This window comes from Macaca nemestrina, chromosome 9, assembly GCF_043159975.1.
Source record: "Macaca nemestrina isolate mMacNem1 chromosome 9, mMacNem.hap1, whole genome shotgun sequence".
NCBI classification, from domain to species: Eukaryota; Metazoa; Chordata; class Mammalia; order Primates; family Cercopithecidae; genus Macaca; species Macaca nemestrina.
Window position 1 is genome coordinate 53,404,611 of NC_092133.1, and position 21,553 is coordinate 53,426,163.

The following is a 21,553-nucleotide window of genomic DNA, read 5'->3' on the forward strand; positions in this document are numbered from 1 at the left end:
ATCTTACTGGGGTTCTCTTCATTTCCTGAATTTGAATATTGGTCCGTCTATCTAGGTTGGGGAAGTTCTCATGGATGATATCCTAGAATACGGTTTCCATATTAATTCCATTATCCCATATCTTTCAGGGACATAAATGAGTCATAGATTTGGCCTCTTTGCATAATTCCATATTTTTGGAGGCTTGGTTCATTCCTTTGCATTCTTTTATTTGACTCTTGTATTTCAGAAAGCCAGTCTCCAAGCTCTAGATTTCTTCCTCCATTTGGTCTATTCTGCTGTTAATACTTGTGATTACATTATGAAATACTTGTAATGTGTTTTTCTATTAAGTCAGTTACATTCTTTTCTATAGTGGTTTTTTTGTGTGTCAGTTCCTGCGTTGTTTTATCATAATTTTTAGCTTTCTTGAATTGAGCTTCAACATCTTCCTGTGGCTCGATTATCTTCATTCGTATCCATATTATGAATTCTATCTCTGTCATTTCAGTCATCTCATACCTGTTCAGAACCCTTGCTGGAGAACTGATGTAGTCATTTGGAGAAAAGAAGGCACTCTGGCTTTTTGAGTTTTCAGGGTCCCTGTGCTGATTCTTTCTCACATTTGTGGGATAATATGTCTTCAAGGCTTGAGGTTTCAGACCTTTGGATTGTTTTGATTCCCCTTTTATCCTATTAACTTTGAGGGTTTGATCATGGTACAAGGTGCATTCAATCATCTGGCTTTGTTTTTGGATGATTTTAGGGGGACAATTCTCAGTTTCCAAATCCTGGACTGCATGCTCTAGCTCTTGGGGACTTGGATTAGGCACCACTTTTGTTCTTTGTCTACTCAAGTTTAAGAATCTACTGCACTGGAGGGGCTGAAATGCATCAGCTGCAGGAGAGTGCTAGCAGAGCCTGGGTACCTGCTCCCTTCAGGCATTCACCACAGTGATGGAGGCAATGTAGTTTGGGAGGGTGGACTGCTGGCGACTGTGCATGTATGTGATCACACTGGAGGTGGTATTGGCTCTGGGGCAAAGTGCTGGCAGGTGTAGGTCTGTGTGCCTTCTCTTTGTTCTGTAAGCAGGAGTGGGTCAATCAGGGTGAGGGAGGATCTGCTGTTCTCTGCACAGTGGTAGCACAAGGGCAAGGTGCCTTCAGGGGAAGGCTGGTTGACTCTGTGTCTGCCAAAGCTCTATATGCAATGGTGGTAGGTGGGGAGAGAGAACAAGAACGTACTCCTGCATGCTGGTGAGGAAATCAAAACCCACCCATGTAGACAGGTGCCAGCAAAGTGATAAGAGGAGGTGTTGTGGGCCTGGAATAAGCAGTAGTACAGGGAAAATGTTGCCAGGCTGGTACACAGCCAAAGGGGCCAGCTCACTGGAGCTCTCTTCTGGTCGGGCAAGGTCTGCCAGCCAGAAGCTATGGTGCAGGCCCTCAGGGCACCCAACACTGCCCTACAAGCAGGCATGGCCAGGCTGGGGCCCCAGGAGAGACCAGTACACCAAGGGCTACTCAGGTCTTTGACAAACCTGACAAAAACAAGAAATGGGGTAAGGATTCCCTATTTAATAATTGGTGCTGAGAAAATTGGCTAGCCATAAGTAGAAAGCTGAAACTGGATCCTTTCCTTACTCCTTATATGAAAATTAATTCAAGATGGATTAAAGACTTAAATGTTAGACCTAAAACCATAAAAACCCTAGAAGAAAACCTAGGTAATATCATTCAGGACATAGGCATGGGCAAGGACTTCATGTCTAAAACACCAAAAGCAATGGCAACAAAAGCCAAAATTGACAAATGGGATCTAATTAAACTAAAGAGCTTCTGCACAGCAAAACAAATACCATCAGAGTGAAGAGGCAACCTACAGAAAGGGAGAAAATTTTTGCAATCTACCCATCTGACAAAGGGCTAATATCCAGAAGTCAATCAAATTTACAAGAAAAAAACAAACAACCCCATCAAAAAGTGGTCAAAGGATTTGAACAGACACTTCTCAAAAGAAGACATTCATACAGCCAACAGACACATGAAAAAATGCTCATCATCATTTGCCATGAGAGAAATGCAAATCAAAACCACAATGAGATACCATCTCACACCAGTTAGAATGGCAATCATTAAAAAATCAGGAAATAACAGGTGATGGAGAGGATGTGGAGAAATAGGAACACTTTTACACTGTTGGTGGGACTGTAAACTAGTTCAACCATTGTGGAAAACAGTGTGGCGATTCCTCAAGAATCTAGAACTAGAAATACCATTTGATCCAGTCATTCCATTACTGGGGATATATCCAAAGGATTATAAGACATGCTGCTATAAAGACACATGCACACGTATGTTTATTGCGGCACTATTCACAATAGTAAAGACTTGGAATCAACCCAAATGTCCATCAGTGACAGACTGGATTAAGAAAATATGGCACATATACACCATGGAATACTATGCAGCCATAAAAAAGGATGAGTTCGTGTCCTTTGTAGGGACATGGATGCAGCTGGAAACCATCATTCTGAGCAAACTATCACAAGAACAGGAAACAAAACACCGCATGTTCTCACTCATAGGTGGGAATTGAACAATGAGATCACTTGGACACAGGAAGGGATCATTACACGCCGGGTCCTATTGTGGGGAGGGGGGATGGGGAGGAATAGCATTAGGAGATATATCTAATGCAAATGACGAGTTAGTGGGTGCAGCACACCAACATGGCACATGTATACATATTTAACAAACCTGCATGTTGTGCACATGTACCCTAGAATTTAAAGTAAAATAAAATAAAATAAAAAACTAGTCCCATCTGATGGGCAAAACCACCCTGCAGAGATCAGGTCCAAAATTTCCCTTGGGCTAAAGTATCCTGTGGGAGCAAGTTAAGTTGAAGGGGATATGTGGCCCTGACCATGCTCCATTACAGAAGTTCCTGCACCAAAACCTCTTGGCTCCACATCAGCTGGCTTGTTGTCCCTACCACTTCTCTAGGTAGCTCTCTCTGCCATCTCAAGTGTCCATGGTAATCAAGGTGCCACCAAGGTCTCTTGGTGGTGTTTCAGAGGCCCAAGGAAAGAGCACTTTGCTCCTTCCAGTTCAACTCACCCATTCCTCCAGAGCTGAACTAGGAGCAGGCCCCAGTGTGCAGTAGCCCTGTGCAGGATTCCCAGCTTCCTCCCACTTCAGCCCAGCCTCTGTGTCTTCTTTCCATCCACTTTTAGTGTCTTCTCTCTGAAAATCTGTCAGGAGCATGCCAGTTGTCTCAGTCCCTCAGTGGGAGCTTTTCCACCTGGCTGCGTCTAGTCGGCCATCCTGCCCCCACCTAGGCTTCTGCTTTTTATTTTTAAACCAGCCATAAAAATATAAAGATTAAAGTATGTAAAAAGTGTATTTCAGCAATTTTCACTTGTCTGGAGGAAAGACAGTTTTATAAATCTCACCAGAAGTCATTAGAATAAGATTTATAGTGCACATTTCCTTACATTGTACCCAAGATATATAAAAAGTTTTAAATTTGGTTCACATATCAGTGGTTTATAACAATGGAATCACTTTTCCTTTGTCTATACTTACTATTTGCTTTTTTATGAGAGCGTTTTTTTTACAATGAAGAGTGACTGGGAAAAAAGAGGTCAATGGGTCCATTATTTAAACTTTTAAAGGCATTATGTCACAACGGGAATTCTATTCAACATCAACAGCTCATAGAACTAAACAGAAGTAATGTCTTGACTCATATTTCAAAATATAGACTTATTAATCACTTGCATAACATAAAAGATCAATTCAAAGTATTGGATATCCCTGTAAACCCTTTTGGACAAATACACCTGATTCCTAAAACTTATAATATTTTATTTACATGTATATAAAATATATTGCCATTTAAATGAAGCACATTTTAGAAATGTGTTGGATCATTGTGGTTCTTAAGTCCTTCCTCATATACATCTCAAGACTAAATATCTCTGTAATACATTGTCTTTGCCTTGTGTCTTGAATATTTATTTCAGTTATTTTGCTTTTAAAGTAATACAAACACAAAACTTTGACAGTAGTCACACCTCAAGCCACATTAGTTAATACTTATGGGACAGTAGTTCCTCTTTGGAGAAAAGAAATCTTAAGTATCTCCAGGTTATGGGATTCTGGAACCCAGAGAGAACCCTTTGAAAGAGTCTACAACATGAGAATCCAAGTAGGTTGACTTCAGGCTAGCCCTGGGCAGACTACTTGATAAATCACTGAGTATTTTAAGAGTGATTCATGTATTTTTTTTGCTAGGATAAAATTTATGATTTGTAAATTACTTACTAAGGTACTGGGAAAATGGTCAGTTCATTTGGGCAGTATTCCAACCATATTCAGCCTGTATTTGAATCATTAAGAACACGAAGACAGTCACTATGACTATATCAGGGTTAAATAATTTGCTTTCAATACTCCATTGATTAAATAAATATTTACTGATTATGTATATTTGTGAAATAATTCTTCATCAGTCTTTAGCATTGCTGCATCTCTTGAGAGCAGAGGCATGAACTAGGCTTTTGTTCCAGAAAATCTTGTCGAGCATGTTTATATAAAACAGAACATAGAGATAGCCAGTGCTTCATCCAAACAAGGCTCTGCTTGTACTAATACTTATCTTTCATTTTCTTCGGGTTTCTTTTATAATTTATTTTGTTTTTTTAATTTGAATGTTTCTATTTGTATATTATAATTTAACAAGGTGCAATTTTAGCTTAACAAAAGCCACTCTATTCTCATAACACTCTCTCTATAAAATGTGGAAATTTTGCAGAGAGAGGGTGAGTTATTTCCATTAGAGAAAGTATTAAGATTTAACTTCTTTTTTTTTTTTTAGGTTAAATGTTATCTGTTCCTTTATGATAACTGAGATGTTATCTGCTGAGATTTGCAAGCTGCTGTGTACCTGAAGGCCTTGCTTTCTCTTGCACAGGGGCACACATCATAAATAAGATGGGCAACTGGCCTAGTGATCTAATGCGGTGATGTCTAATCTGAAAGTCACATGCTCAATCTTGCCCACAAATGTGTTTCGGTTGACCAGCCAGTATTAAAAAAAAAAAAGAAAGAAAAAAAAAAGAAAAGAAAGAGCTTTCAAATACAATCTGTGTTCATATTCCTAACTGTTCTTGAAATATTTGAAGATGAGGCTATCCTACCACAGTCCCCATGGCAGCTATGGCTGTAACAGAATAGTACTGGATCCTCTCAGATGAAACATGTGCTTTCCAGTTTTCTGTCCCATCTGCTTCATTTGTCCTGTTGGATTCCTATAATTACTAACTTGTTAATGAACCATGCTTTGATTTCTAGTCTCCTATGCACAAAACAGCAGAAGTGGTATTTCATAAATATCAATCACATATGTGATTTCCTGAACTGACCCTTCCTATGGCTTTCGTTCCCACATAGAAAATAATCTAAATGTTTTATTTTGCTCTAGAAAGCCCCATATGATCTTAGACCACTTCACAGACCTTATTTCTTATCAGACTTTCTCCACCCACCCCCATTATATCTATTTATATGGAACTTCTTTCTCCCTGTTACCTGAACATGGTAAGGTCATTTATTATGATTTTGTGCATTTGCTGTCTTTTATGTTAGGAGCACACATACATGTTATCTCTCTTCCTGTGGCTTCTTTTCAGAATCTTTACAATACCCTCCTTCAGTCAGCTCTGTGCACTGTTGTAAACATAATCTGTAACACACAACCAATCTTCTCATTAATCTGATTTAAATCCATCAAGAAGTTTTCACTAACCACAGCATAACAGTCAAACTTGTTGGCATGATATACAAGTCTACTGAATCCAGATTGAATATACATTTACGTCTTACACTCCCACTCTTCTTTTATGAAACGTATGCTGTACCAGACTCTGCACCATTTTCCAATTGACTGAGCATTTCTATAGCTTTGTTTTTATTAGGCTAGTGAAAAAGTAATTGTGGTTTTGCCATGAAAACTGCAATTACTTTTGCACCAACCCAATATATTTGTGATTGTTCTCTTGACCTAACTGACTTTCCCCTTTCTTACCAAAATCTAACTCAAACTATCATTACCAGTCAAAAATATGCATGATTCATTATGTATATTTTTCTATCTTCTGTGATACTGCAGCATTTTCTTAGACTTTTAAAACAAAAGTAAATAAATAAAATAAAATCAGTGTCTTGAATGCCATTTAAGGAACTCCTAAATAGACTCCAAGTTCGCTGAAAATAACAATCAGGTTTATACTCCAGTATATAGCACATTCTCAATAAATTTATTAAATTCAAGTGAAAACTATTGAAATTCATATCTGACTTGCAATTTAGTACTATGAGAAGACCACCAAAATCAATACTTCTAAGTCATTGGCTCAGTTCTGTCCCCCTTAGGTGACTCAAAAAAAAATTCAATGTGCAAAAGAAATTGGGTTTGGACTTTGATTATGACTATGCAAAACAAACTATAGTCTAGGAAGCTTGTCCAACCCACCTTATTTTGTTGTTGTTCTACTTTGTTTTGTTTTAGGCTTTTAGCATACCGAAGCCGTGGTTTTTAGTTTCTGCCTCTAGTGATAAGTGGAAAAGAGGATGAGGAAAGGGCCTTGCTGGTCCAACCAGAAACAGAAACTAAGAACCCATGACTTTTGATCTCACTGGGACACTCCTGGGAGGTGATTTTGTATCATGTAACTTGATTCATTCAGATCGATATGATAATGGATGAAAAAGAAAACTCAAGTCCTATTGTAGCAGGGCATTGGCCGTATAGATCATAGCTTAATAGCCAAACTTGGTTTCTTCTGAGAATAGAAAAGCCTTAACTTTATGGAATAAAATAAAATTCTCATGGTTTGCAGCCAAGAAGAGACACTTCTGCTGGCTTCAGTAAAGAAAAAAGCAAGCACAACCTTCATGTTTGGGTCAGTTTCCTTTGTCTTCTAAGTTTCAAGAAGATGACATGATGAGTCCCAGGTGGATGCTGCATGAGCAATAGGTTTGTAGCATACTTCAGGAACTCGGAATTTACGGAATCCAAATACTTCATAATTGCCTACAAGTAAACTTGAATAAGTTTTGCTCCTGACAGAAACACTATCCAAATTATTCTGAGAAGTAAACAAACCTTCTCTGGAGGGAAGCACTCTCTTTTGTGCCTTGTCAAATCATGTCATGCAAACATGAACATTTGCAGAATCAAAATCAAAAACATTCTAAAAACATAGAAAAATTAAATATGAGTGTAGGTGTGAGTATCTTGTTTGGTTGAAGAACTGGCTAAGTATGTAGAAACAGAAGGGACATATATTAAAAGTTAGCATTTTTGCTAGTGAGATTATCAGTGTCCCTAGAACATTTGATAACATATCTACATTTTGCCAGTCATTTTCTGGAGAAAATGCTTCATGGTAGCAAATTCAAGGTGACAGCCAACAAAGAAGATATTACTGAGAAGAGAGACAAATTTAGTTCTGCAGATTAAGTTAATCATAGCCTCTCTTCTCCTTTCTGTCAAAAGCTAGTTCCTCCTGTTCATAACTAAATCAGCCTTCCAAAACAATTGGGCTCTCAATTCAGGCATAACATAAAAGTAAAAAATGTCTAGATTTCTGACTTTCTGTAAATATTTATACCTGTGAATTTATAGACAGCTACGTTTTATTCTTTCACCTTTTTCCATATCTTTAAAATATTGAGCATTTGCATCAATAAAGCCACATAAAATATATTTCTATTTATGTGACGCTGTAAAAACAACTAATCAGAAAACTACCATGCCAATTCCAAATTATGAGGAATCAATTGTTGGACAGATTGATTGTTGCCTTTAAGCCTGTAACAATGGTGGGGAAGGAGCTGGTTTGAGGAAAAGAGGCAATAGACTGCTGCTGATCCTGAAATTATATTTCTGTCTTTTTCTTCATTCGATCTCATGCATTTTCTTCTTTCAGTCTGATTTGGACTTGCCACTAGCATTTGAGATTATATGGTGCTTGCCTCTAACAAAGGGAAGTTTGTAACTAGTTTGCATTTGTAAAGCTTCTAGAGAATAAATAAATTTCTGATAACCCTCCCATTCAAACCAATTTATTAGAGAAAAACTGCTTAATTTGTTACTTTACCAGAATTCAGGGGAATCTCACATATCCAAAATTAAGCATTCTTTATAAAAACTGTGCCATTTTCAAACATTTACTTTTCTTGAACCTCCTTGAAAGTCATTGCAAAAGCAAAGTGTTTCAGAAATAGGTGCACTTACTTCTAACTAGCAATCTCAGAACATCAGTTGACATTTTTAAAGATACAGAAAATTTCAAAGTAAAAACATTTAAAATTTGCTTTTCTCCTCACTAGGAGGATGCATTTGATTATACATTTTAGATGATTTAACACAATATTTATGTGGCATAAAGAGTCTTTGCTATGACTTCCAGATCTTTTAATATGAAAAAAAATATTGAAAATAGTCTATTGCATTTGTCTTTAAATTTAAATTATAATAAAACTGATTTACTTTACTAGATGAACTGTAATGATTAATAGTACATCTCTTGGAGCCAGAATGCCCAAATTTGAATCTGCTATTTAATAGCTGTGCTATCTTGAAATATTGGGCAGGTTATTAATATCTCTGCACTTCAGTTTTATCATATTTGAAATAGAGATGATAATGAAGCTTTTTAAGGTTGATGTAAGGATTAAATGAGTCAATATTGGTAAATTTTGAATGTTATCTAGAATGTGGTAAGTGATAGTGGGTGGTTAACTATCCTTATTAAGATTAATGAGCCAGGCAGCCTCTGCATAGTGTTAGGCATCTTCTTTATTAACAAGGGTCCAATTAGGACATAGCACTCAGCAGTACAATATGAAGTTCTATCAGAACTACCTTTCCTGTGGATTCCTCAATTGGAAAATAAAGCAAGGGAGAATTGTATCACTAAAAACATGAATGTAAAGGAAACAACCTTCATACTTGACATGGTTTAGCTGTGTCACCACCCAAATCTAATCTTAAACTGTAATCTCCATAATTCCCACATGTCAAGGGCAGGACCTGGTGGGAGGTGATTGGATCATGTGGGCAGTTTTCCTCATGCTATTCTCTGATAGTGACTGAGTTCTCACAAGATCTAATGGTTTCATAAGTATTTGACATTTCCTCCTACACACATTTACTCTCGCTCACCTACTGCCATGTAAGACACCTGCTTCCCCCTCTGCCATGATTGTAAGTTTCCTGAGGCCTCCCCAGCCATGTGGAACTGTCAGTCAATTAAACCTCTTTCTTGTATAAATTACCCAGTCTCAGGTACTTCTTTATAGCACTATGAAAATGAACTAATACAATACTTAATAATATCAATTTTATTTCAACAGCAAGAGTAATCATTGATTATAAAGATGATCCAGAAATAGTTTTTAATGTCTGGGGCACAATATCTGGAACCTGTAGTTATTTAGTTTCAGAAACTAACTCATAATTTTCAGATACCAAGTAATAATTTTCAGATATTTATTTTTAAAATGTCCTGCATTCTGAAAGAGTAGTATAGCTTTGTTTTTCTGGTTATTGCTTTTATGTTTAGCTTATGAGGAACCATAGCAATTTATAATTTTTGTGACACAAAGATGAACTATGTGTATTTATTTATTTTTTACCTTATTAACTATGAGACCTATTTTCCTCAGGAACAGATCATATCATTGGCAATCTAGGCGTTCTCCTAACCCAGTCATGCCCTAGAAGGTTGGCCACCAGAAATGTTAAAACAGGTCCTTATAAAAGGCATGAATATAAAAACAAGAGACTGCCCTGAGGAGGAGGTGCCAGCCTCTGGCCAAGCATTGAGGTTTCTCTGGCCCAAGCAAATCATTGAGCCTGCTCCAAGTTTTGCCTTCTCTGCCATCACTGTTGACATGGTGTTGGAGACTGGCAGATAATTTAACATTGTGGCTCCAATTCTAATTGTCTATGTGTTCAAAGCTGTTATTAGTTTTTATTAGTAGTAATAATATGTCAATGCTACTATTATTATTATTACTCATTATTATAACTAACTATTTTCAGATAGCAATTGGTCTGTTTAGAACAGGTCCCTGTTAATCTCTCATTAATTGATCCCTGACTTCACCATTTGATTTCATAGTTTAACTACTAGACCAAATCTATATTTGTTGCTTCTGATGTAAACATCTCAATGTCTGCCTATCTTGTAATAGTCCTATTATTCTTAAAAAAAAAAAAAGAAAAAAAAAGGAATAGAAAAAGAAGGAAAATTTATTTTCACAGTTTATAGTTTATCTTTATCATTTATTGACTAATCACCACACATTAAAATGTTCTTTTTATTTGGTGAATATATTTAAGAGTCTAGCTTATGGTCTTGGAAATTGTACCCAAGTAAGGGCATAGCTTTCTGTGTGTTAGTATCACTGACATTACTTTTACAATTATGTACCTCTCTATACTTAACCTTAGTTACTTGTTTCTCATTCCGTATTTTGTACAAATTCGAATTTATCTCTCAGCTCATTAAAGAGCTTACTGTATAACCATGTTGCTTTGAGAAGTGTGGCCTAGTAATTTCTCAAGGATAATTGGAAAAAAGTTTAAATTGTTTATAAATATTGCAAGAAATCGCCACCTTTCCCTAGATATTCTTTCTTTAAAACAACAATATGAATTCATTGGTCACCAATATCTTTTATAAGGCAACCCAACAATATTTATCAATACTTCATCCCACTTTCTAGAATAAGACAGACATTCAAATTAATTTCCCCTTTCAAAGTGTTGATGGCTTGTGAAATTAGACTCAGGTAGATAGCCTGGAAAACTGTATTAGCCTCTCCCTCTCACTCAGACTTTCTGAATGAATAGACAGCATTTCCTCTATTTAAAAGATGCCTGTATTTCATTTCATAAGCATCAAATGTCTCTATAAAGAGAAAAATGGGAGTCAAGAGAATTGGTATTTTTCAAGTGAGAAGAACTCAGACTAGATTCTATGATTAAATGTAGAAACAACTCTCCAAAAAACTAATTTATGAAAATCATTAAATTAGTATAACCACTTCATTTTGAAAAATAGCTACAGCAAAATCTAGTGTTTGGTTTATGTATTTATTTTTAGGTATTCCTTTTCCTTATGGAAAAAATAACTTTTATTTGGCTTTTTATTTATTTGTTTAGTATCAATATGAGTTAAGAAGAGACATGTTAAAATGCTGGAAAAAATGTATACAAAAAATGAAATCAAGAGAGAAAATAGTTCACGATAGCAGGACCTCTTCCTGTTATATTGCAAGAATATGGATTTATATTTATTGTATAATCTGCTTATATTCATGCAAAAATAAAAGCAAATATGCAAAAATGGAGGGTATGAGATTTACTGATTATCATACATTTAACTGGAAATTTGAAAAGCTGATATGTTATTTTATCAAAATGAATATTTTATAGAAAAACTAAAATGTCTTTAATGAAGTATATCACAAGGTACCATAAAGAACTGTCATAAATAGACAGTATTCTCCATCCTATAATTTGCCCTGGTTCTAAAACGATCCAGCTAAATAATTCTGTCCTTAAAACTGTAAACAATCAACCACAACCAAGTATTTTCAGAAAAGCTTTTACACAATGTGTTCAAGTAAAATGAGTAAAGCCAACTGTCAGTGCTAATTGCTTAGCAGGAATATTCTAACAAATTCAATTCAGATAAAATAATGAAAAATAAAATGATTTTTTATTAACTTAATTGCTTTGGGTTCTCTCTAGCCCTGGAGATATTTCAGAAAGAGAAAACAAATAAATAAATGAAGAGTAATTTTAAAAGAAGGAAATGAAGCTAATGGCAAGTGAAATATTTCCCTATGGAATCAACAGACTTGTCTGCTGCCCCATGTGTTCAATCCAGCCTGTATACGCAACAAAACACACAAGGGTGTGACTGGAACCTCAACTCAGGCTCTCTGATGTTCTCAGAACTCAACAGTGGCAAGTCCATCGCTTTTGTTGGTCGTGAAGGACATTATCAACAACACTGTCTGAAATCTGCAAAACCCCGTGTATCAATAATTTTCAAAATTAACACCCCAAATAAAGGGGAATCAAATATTGCATGGCAATAATCTAGAGGATCTAAACACCTTATTATCAGTCCCTTTGTCTGTTTTGGATTATTCAAATCCTAGTAAAATGATTCAAATTCTCTTTGGTCATCTATCAATACCAACAATATTGATCAGGTGGGGTTCTGCGTGCCTAGGGACCATAAAAGACACTTAAAATGTTTAAGTAGTTTAGTAATATCTTTCAGTTGAAGATATGACTTCAGATTAGTGGATTTAAAAGTGCTTATAAGTCTTTTTCCCAGGCTTTGTCTCCTCCTGGTTAGATAAGTACTGCACACATATGTATGTGTGCTCACATACACACTCACATGCACACACCCCTTTACATTGCAATTCTTCATGGAATAAATATCTATTGAGTATCTTTCATATGCCAGGTACAATCCTAGGTTCTAGGATGGAAAACAATTGAATAAAGAAAAGTCATTGCCACAAAGATTATAGTTGAGTTACTTCCTACTTCATTTTATAAGTTAATTAATTGAAAAAAATCATGATTCAACTTCACATATTAAATCAGATTTTCTAATCCAATTAAACATCTCATTATAGAGCATATTTAATAATTTAAGCATGTTGATATTACCTTTTAATAATAATAACACTATCATCTACCATTACTTAATATTTTGAAGGAATAAGATACTGTGCTAAGAGTTTTATATAAAATATTCATTCATTCAGCAAACATGTATTAGTATCTATACCTTACTAGAAAATAGTATAGGCTTGGGCTTCCCATGCATTTCAAATTAAAAGGCTGATGCTTTACCCCAATAGTGGTGATTAACTCCAACTTTCATATTCAAATGACTAATAGAAGGAGGTTCTCTATACTCCTACTTCCTTTACATTTTTTAACACACTGTGAGATAATAAAATACAAAGAAACAACAACTCCCAGAAAGCTCTACTAAGAGTACTCTGTCTCTCTTTCTATTTCATAGAAATTTAGTTATTGAAACAAAAACCCACAAAAGTAAAAATTTTACTTCACATCCCAGCTTCCTGAGACCCATTGCTTGCTGTAAGGTATACATTTATTTCACTATTTTTTTTCTTTAAAATAATTTCAAATTTACAGAAAAGTTGGAAGAACAGAATATATATTTTTTTCTGAACCATTTCATAGAACATCGAAGATGTGCTAGGCCTTTATTCCTGAACACTCAATTTGTATTTTCTATTAACATGGACAATATCTTCAAGGCCAATACAAGCATAAAAATCAGAAAATTATTAATGATGACATGTTATAATCATCTAAAGCACAGATTATCTGAGCAGAAGGTTCTATTTTTTTATTTTTTATAAAAACTGACCAGCTCAAAAGTACATCAATTATAAAAGGAATTCTTGGGATTTAATGATAAAGCACAAATACAACAATAAATTGAAGAGCTGGAAGACGAATGCAAGCTACTTACTCAGAATACTCAGAATATAGAGCCAAACAGACATGTAAATCAGAAAAGCAAAGATTAGACAATCAGAGTCAACTCAGGAAATACAACATTCGATAAATCTTGTTGAAGAAGGCTTTCAGGGACAGTGATGAAACCCTTCCAATGAGAGCTTCAGAGACACAGTACTGCCAAAGGACTATCACCTACTATCAGGAAAAGAACTAATCCCCCTCAGTAAATGTTAAAATGACCTTTGGAAATGAAACTCAGTATGCTTATACAAAACATTCTTACATTGTCAGTGACTCTTCCATCTTCCCCATGTACAGTAGAGATACAGAGAGGAGGCATGGGAATGGGGGCAAATCACTCAGTCAGTCTTTCTTTTGACTACCTAAGATTCAAATTGCCCTGAGGGAATGAATCTTTTTCCTAAGGATTGTGGAAACAGAACTGCCACTTGTAATACAGCCTTAGAAGTAGGCAGGGGACAAGCGGATTATTATCTCTCAGACCTGCTACTTCTACTTCAGAGCTGCTACTTTAAAATAATCATACAAAATTAAAGCAAACAAATACCCTCCCCTAATATCTATCATACCATGTTTTACAAGCCATAACATTTTGGATTACAATAGACCTTTGGAGAAATAATACTTGAATATTCCTTCCTCTTGCATGACCCACAGGTGGTCAACATGTGACTTGCATTCCTCACCCTGCCATTGAAGAATGGGCAGTTAATACCCCAGCAGTCCTCCAGAAAAAGCTGTTTTTGCTTTCTCAAGGGTAAGTCATCAGTCCACAGATGCCCTTGACTGCTGGGAGCACATAACAAGCAAGCCTTTGAAGGTTCCCATTGGAGAAGCCCCCAATAATACTGGAGTTAGAAGATAGCTCCCTCAGTTCTTTCAGTTGGTGGGATTTTATCAGAGGGCTCTGGGAGAGATTTCTTGAAAACAACAAAACTGATGAATTATATAAAATTATTTAAACTATTAAGAGACACATGCAACTGGGAGGCACTGAATTAGTGTTAGGTCAAAAAAAAAAACCTAAGCAAGTGAAAATATGTGTTTAATAATGTTAGAGAAAACAAAATATTGAAAGAAATATAAAGCAATCCTTGTGGAGTACATGACTGAGCTCTAAATGCTATCATTTAGTCAATATAATTAACATGAATATTCATTTGATCAACATTATGATACACTATTTCAAGACAATGAGAGCATAAAAGTGGAGATATGTGTGATAAGGGCTGGAAAATTAAAGCTAAATTGTCATCTTCCATAGTGAGAAGCCAATAAATAAGGCCTATTAATAAAAAATCAAGACACAGTAGTATAACCATGTTACTTAAAGATACAGAGAGATCTTAAAAGAATCAGCAAATGTAGTTGCAAGTAGTTGCATCAGTGAAACAGGAACTGGGCTGGGAACGAACAGAGGCAATTGCTGTTTTTGTAGCAAACCTAATAGAACCATTTGACACTTTAAAGTACATACCTGTATAAGTTTTATTAAAATAAAAAGTAAATTGAAAATACTATACTGCATATATTGAAATCTAAATGGCCCTATAAATTTTATTTTTAATGTACATTTTACATTTATTTGATATTGTTTGCTTCCCTGAGATATGTAAGCTTGATAGCAGCCTGGTTGGAACTTTAAGAACACAAAACTGAAAATATTTACTTTCCTGCAAATGGAAAAAAAAATAAGCTACTGACACTATAGTAAAGCAGAATGTTTACTTACTGATTACTTGCTGATTACAGAAACTATGATCACCTGCAATGGTGGCCAAAAGGACAGAAATCTTATGTAAATAACTCAGAATTGTACACATAACAAGCCATTTATGAAATACTGAAAAAATACCCATAGAAAAATATTATGGAAAGTTCACTGTCACCGTTTTACAGTTAGCAGAATTATGAATAACCCTGAGAGAGGCTGCACATCACAACTGTGTCTTGCAATGTTTCTTTCAAAATTGTAACATTTACACCAAAACTAAGAGTTATAAGATCATTCATCATCAGTGACCTTTAGCAAATTTGTCTGTGATGATTTGAAAATTTTTTATTTGATCTCCTCATGGAAAGTGCATTTGGATATCTTAATTTCAAATTACACATGTATTAATGGCTCAAAAATATATGTCGATAAACTCAAGTGAGCCTATTATTATACTATTTTATCACATATTTGTTAATGGTGCCTGATTTACCTGATGAATGAAATTGTAAGTCTTGACCCAAATGAGTACCAATTAACATTTGTATTATATAGCTGGAAAAGGGAACTGACAGATTCTTGAATGCCAGAGGTCTCAACTTGTATAGGCTAGATGTAATCTTAATAGACAGAAACCTCATAGGATAAATGACATTCTTTGACTATTTTAACCTAAGTTTTTATTCTGCTTTTAGATTTTATCAAATAGATGGAAGAGTAAGGCAAAAGTAGTAAGAAAAAAAAATCCTGCTCAAAAATGCAGGAAATAAAATAAGAAAATCTACCCAAAGGTCTAGAGCAAAACTCTTCTAGGTCACCTATGAGATTCCAAATGCAGCATTCATTGGCATGGGAGAAACCTCACACACAAATGTGACTCCCATGTAGTCTCCAATCCTAACTCTCATAATCAGCAATGTCAAAAGTCCCCTTTCAAATTCTGCATCTGTGATCCATGAACCCTACCAATCATGGGTAGTATATCTCTTTCTATGGGTCTAGAAGTAGAAGGAGGAAAGGCAAACAAAATAAGATGTGAGATTCTTTGACTATCATTGCCTGCGGGTATCTATTTTTGGGGAAAAAAATGAGAATACACATTCCAAGATGTTTTCTAATGACAACAATTATGATACAAGCAGAACCCTGGAAACCCTGAGTTGTAGACCTATGAGCCCTGGTAATTTGTCATGGGAAATAAACAAACAAATTAAGAAAGAAGGAGATTAATTCACTGACAGTGCTGTTTCCAAAGCATGATATTACAAGGCTTGAGCATTTTGGGGAGGTGGGTGGGGATGGCAAGGGAAGACAGGGTCTCACTCTGTCACTCAGGCTAGAGTGCAGTGGTGCAATCACAGCACACTGCAGCCTCAATCTCCTGGGATCAAGTGGTCCTCCTGCCTCAACCTCCCGAGCACCTGAGACTACAGGCACTAACCACCATGCCCAACTAATGTTTTATTTTATTTTTTTGTAGAAACCAGATCTCACTATGTTGCCCAGGGTGGTCTTCAACTCCTAGGCTCAGGTGATCCTCCCACCTGTTCCTCCCAAAGTGCTAGAACTACAGGAATGAGTCACTGTGCCAGTCAAGCCTGAGCACTTTATTTCAAATGCAATTTATACAATTTAAGACAAGGAAAAATAAATCAACACACTTTAAACTTCAGCAGAATTCTTAGAGAATCACCAATCCACCAATCGTGAAGACAGATCCCATGCTATGCTCCAATCCGTCTCCCCACTATTTGCCTTGGACACTTCTTATACTAGATACCTTCATGGAAATATCCTTGGCATTCCCCCACAGCCTGCCATACATGCCTTGGTTAAAGCAGATGCTAAATGCACACACATACACGCACACACTCAACATAGACACTCAGAAAGAAAGATAAATAGACCTTTTTAGACATAGATATTAAATTATCATACAAAAGACATTTCTACCTAGGAATGGGAAGTCAAAGTATTTCATTTAAAATTATAATTCATACATATATCACAAATCAATGACAAGTTCATTCTGCATATGGATTGCAGTAAGTGTCCTGCCTGTATTCACAGTCTTTGCACTACGTCTTCACAGTTCTTCCCATAGAGAGTTGTTATATATTCACCTCCCCTTAAATTCTGAGTTTAGCCACAAGACTTGCTTCGGCTAAAGGGATGTTACCAAATGTGACTAAGCAGAGGCTTGTACAGTTGGGCTTGTTATTTTCTCCTGTCACTATTGTGAAAATTTAAGATCATATGCATGTAAGTTTACTGAAAGATAAGAGATAGAAAGCCCTGTCCTTGCCCTAGCTGAAAACTACCAACTACAACTACTACTGCCAACAACTTCTAGTTTCTACATGGAAACAAGAAGAACCAACCAATTAAGACTGATGTAAATCACCAACTCTCAATCAGATCTGCGAGCCAAGCAAATGCTTATTGTTTCAAGCCATTGAGATCTGGAGTGGTGTGTTATGCAGTGTTTAACATAACACATAGAGATCTCTCTTTTGAGGACATTCATAAGAATATCACCGAAAATGCATGGAACTAGTTAATTAATGGTTAAAAAAAAGTTATAATAAAAAATATCAGGTTGTAGAGTTTGAGAAATATCACACTGAAACTCATGTAACTTGCAAAGCCATAGTTGGAAGTTTCATTTGACAAGAAGCAAATAAATATAAAAATGAAAATATATTCTTACATAAATAAAGTGCATTGTATTTGTTTCCTGAAATTTACTTCTCCTGGCAAGAGGGACCCGATTTTTATGAAACTATCCATTGGTATTGGAAATGTTTAGATAAAACATATAGCCATGCTATGATAAATTTATTGCATTTCTCAAACTGTTAGCTATTAAATGCGAGGACATGATTGTAGCAAACTCTACTTCCCAGTAAAGTTGAGGCACGGATTGATAACATTTGCAATACATTGTCATCAATTCAAGGAAAGTCCTTTTGCTCCTTATCAATCCTTTCTTGTGTTCTTGTTGTACTATATCTTCCATTCTCTTCCAGAGCTATTCTACAACTTCACTGTCTATTCAAGCCCCATTTCCGACATTAATCATTTCACTCACTTGACTTATAAGGCGCTATGCTATTATTCTAGTTTTCTATTTCTACCACAATATTAATCATTTATAAATAGAAAAATATTTTAAACCCTTTCAAAATTCAAATTTTTGTGTTAAAGTGATTTGGGAATATACTGCATCCCTAAAGCACATCCAGGATAATACTAAAAAGAAAAAGAAACAAAATCATAAAAGCAGAAGATATTTTTATGGAATGCAACCATTAAAATACAATTAAAGAAAAAGAATAGCTAAAATAAGTATCTAGAACAATTAAGAAAACGAATCAAAATTGTAAGAAAAAAGTACGTGGAAAAGGATGATAAAAACTAAATGAAGTAAGGAAGACAGATCTAGAAAGTTCCAAATGGGTCTAGTCTGAATACAGAAGGCACCCACGTCCTAAAAAAAACCTAAATAGCAACAATTAATGAACAAAAAATGAATAGTAAGTAGAAATCAATGTCTTTAAATACACTCTTCAAAATAAAATAACATGTACAAAAATTTTCATAGTAATACTAATAAAATTGATGAAAATTATGTTAAGGCAATCACATAAAACAAATGGCAGAAAGATAATGAGGGAGAAATGTGCTAAACATGGCTACATTTGTTTAGTTTCAGGCTAAACAAAATAAATTTTCTAAATATCATTGCATTGTTAAATATTTCTGGTTCATTATTTAGGATAATTTAATAAACTAAAGAGTATGTTTAGTAGTGCCAAATTTCATAAAAAGTGTTTATTCCAAAGGAAAACTATAAATTGATTTTTGATCACTAGAAAGGATATATATTATGAGCCTTTAAAATTGTGTCTGTATAAGGAAAACAAATGTAAAACAAATAAACAAACAAAAAAAATATTACCAGGACTGGGGCACAAAATATGTACCAAGAAGGGAAGGAAAAATAATGTGAGAGAGATAAGAGGAAAAAATCTTAAAACAATGGCTCATTTATTGACAATTTGAGCTGTGTCCCTAACAAAACAATGTAAAATACTACATGTAAAACAAATACACCTGCAAAGGAATAAAAAAGCAGCTGATTTTAGTGCTGCAGAAGTTTTTCTAATCAGTTTCTGCAAATCATAATCTTGAAATTTATTATTTATTTTTGTGAGCCCTTAGCATTAAGTTAATATAAAGAGTGCCTGAAAAATACACTTTCTAATTAATTTGAGGGGTTTCTCATTGTCAATGAAATATTTTTGACCTGAAATTGACAATACCTAGATTCTAGTCCATTTCTTTTTAACTAACTCATGTTAAGTTAGGCAAGTCACCAAAACTCTGGATCATTATCTTCTCATCATTAATACAAGATGGTTACAACATGTTGCCATATGTTTCCACTTTGAGAGCTTGACACATTATTGCAAACACTGTGATATGTCATGTACAGTCAGTTCTCTGTATCCATGGCTCTGCATCATCAGATTTAGCCAATGGTGAACCAAAAGTATTTAAGAAAAACATAACAATAAAAATAATACAAATAAAAATACAGTATAACAACTATTTACATAACATTTACATTGTATTAGGCATTATAAGTCCATTAGTGATGATTTAAAGTGCATAGGTTATATGCAAATACTAGGTCATTTTATATAAGGGACTTGAGCATCCGCTGATTTGGGTATCTACAGGGATCCTGGAACCAATCTCCTGCACATAACAAGGGATAAATGTATATAATCTTGTTTAAATCCTGACAACAGTATTATTAGGAGAATTTTTTATCCCTGTTTTATAGATAAGGAAACTAAGGCCAAGAGACATTAAGTAGCCTGCACAAAGGCACGTAAATGCATCTTAGTATTCACATTCCAGTTTGCCTCAGCTATTATGCAGTACTGCATCCAGGTGGTTGTAATAAAACAGCTAATATCTTATGAAGTGTGAAAGAACTCATGGCATGATTAATTAGACATGTTAATTGCTCACAATATATAATTTCAGCTGAATTAAAAGTAGTTTATTTCCATTAGCCACTGCCTCTTATTTTTCTTATGTCACCATTAGGGATGCATTACTTTGGGATATCAGACACCATTAAAATGGGAATTGAAATATGGCAGAAAGGTATGAATCATTAAATACTAGTTCATAACAATCAGCCAAGGATAAGACATAAGATCATCAGGAGACAGGAGTAAAAATATGAACGAATTTCAGAGTAATCTCCAAAGCAAATTCCATCTACTTCACACATTATTAACACTTGACTGATGGAGTACAGTAGTTATTCTTTTTCAGTATTTTAAAAAATAAATCTAGAATCTCAGGTCAGGAAAAGGATACAGAGTGGAAGGCACTTTCAGACCAGATAAAAATGTTCAGAACTTCTGGAAGACAGAGTTATCGAAACCCATCTGGCTCTAAAAAAAAAAATATGTAAGGGAAAAGTTAGCAATTCAAAAATGAGAAAGAAAACAGAGACTGTTTTATTCCAGGAAAACTGAACAACACCAGCAGCTACTGAGCTGCCAGAGCTGTTTCATCTTTTCAGAGGATCCTACAAAAATTGGATAGCAACAATGAGAGAATGAAGACAGCTCCTACTCAGCTCAGTCCTTTGCACTTGGTGCCAAAATCCCCGACAACCAGTGTGAGTTTGTGTCTATAGATAAAATCATTTTGGCATCTCAGATCAAAGAAAAAAATGAGTTCATTCTGAGAACGGAATGTGTCAAAAGATTATTAGTACTCTTGGCACTAAAGATTAGTATTGTATGCTCGAACACTTCTTTCACAAAGGACGAATGAACACAGAGATTGTATGGAGTTAGAAGAACCAGCATTCACTTGTAGAAAAAATGTTAATCAATGATCATAATAATACTTATTAAGGAAAATAATGAATTTGTCTGGAGATTTTCAATTTCTGTCATTGTGCTACTTTATGAAGACTATCTTATTTAATATTCTCAACAACCTCATGAAGTAGACACTGCATTTGACACATGAAGAAGCTGAGAATAGGAGAAGTTATGTGACATGACTGAAACAATTCAGATATGAAACAGTGAGCCATGATTTGAAATTGTCTGAGTGCAAAGCTTTTGTTATTAATTACTAATTATGTAAACATTTTGAGTTTTATTAACAAGTTTTTTTTTTGGATAAGGCTC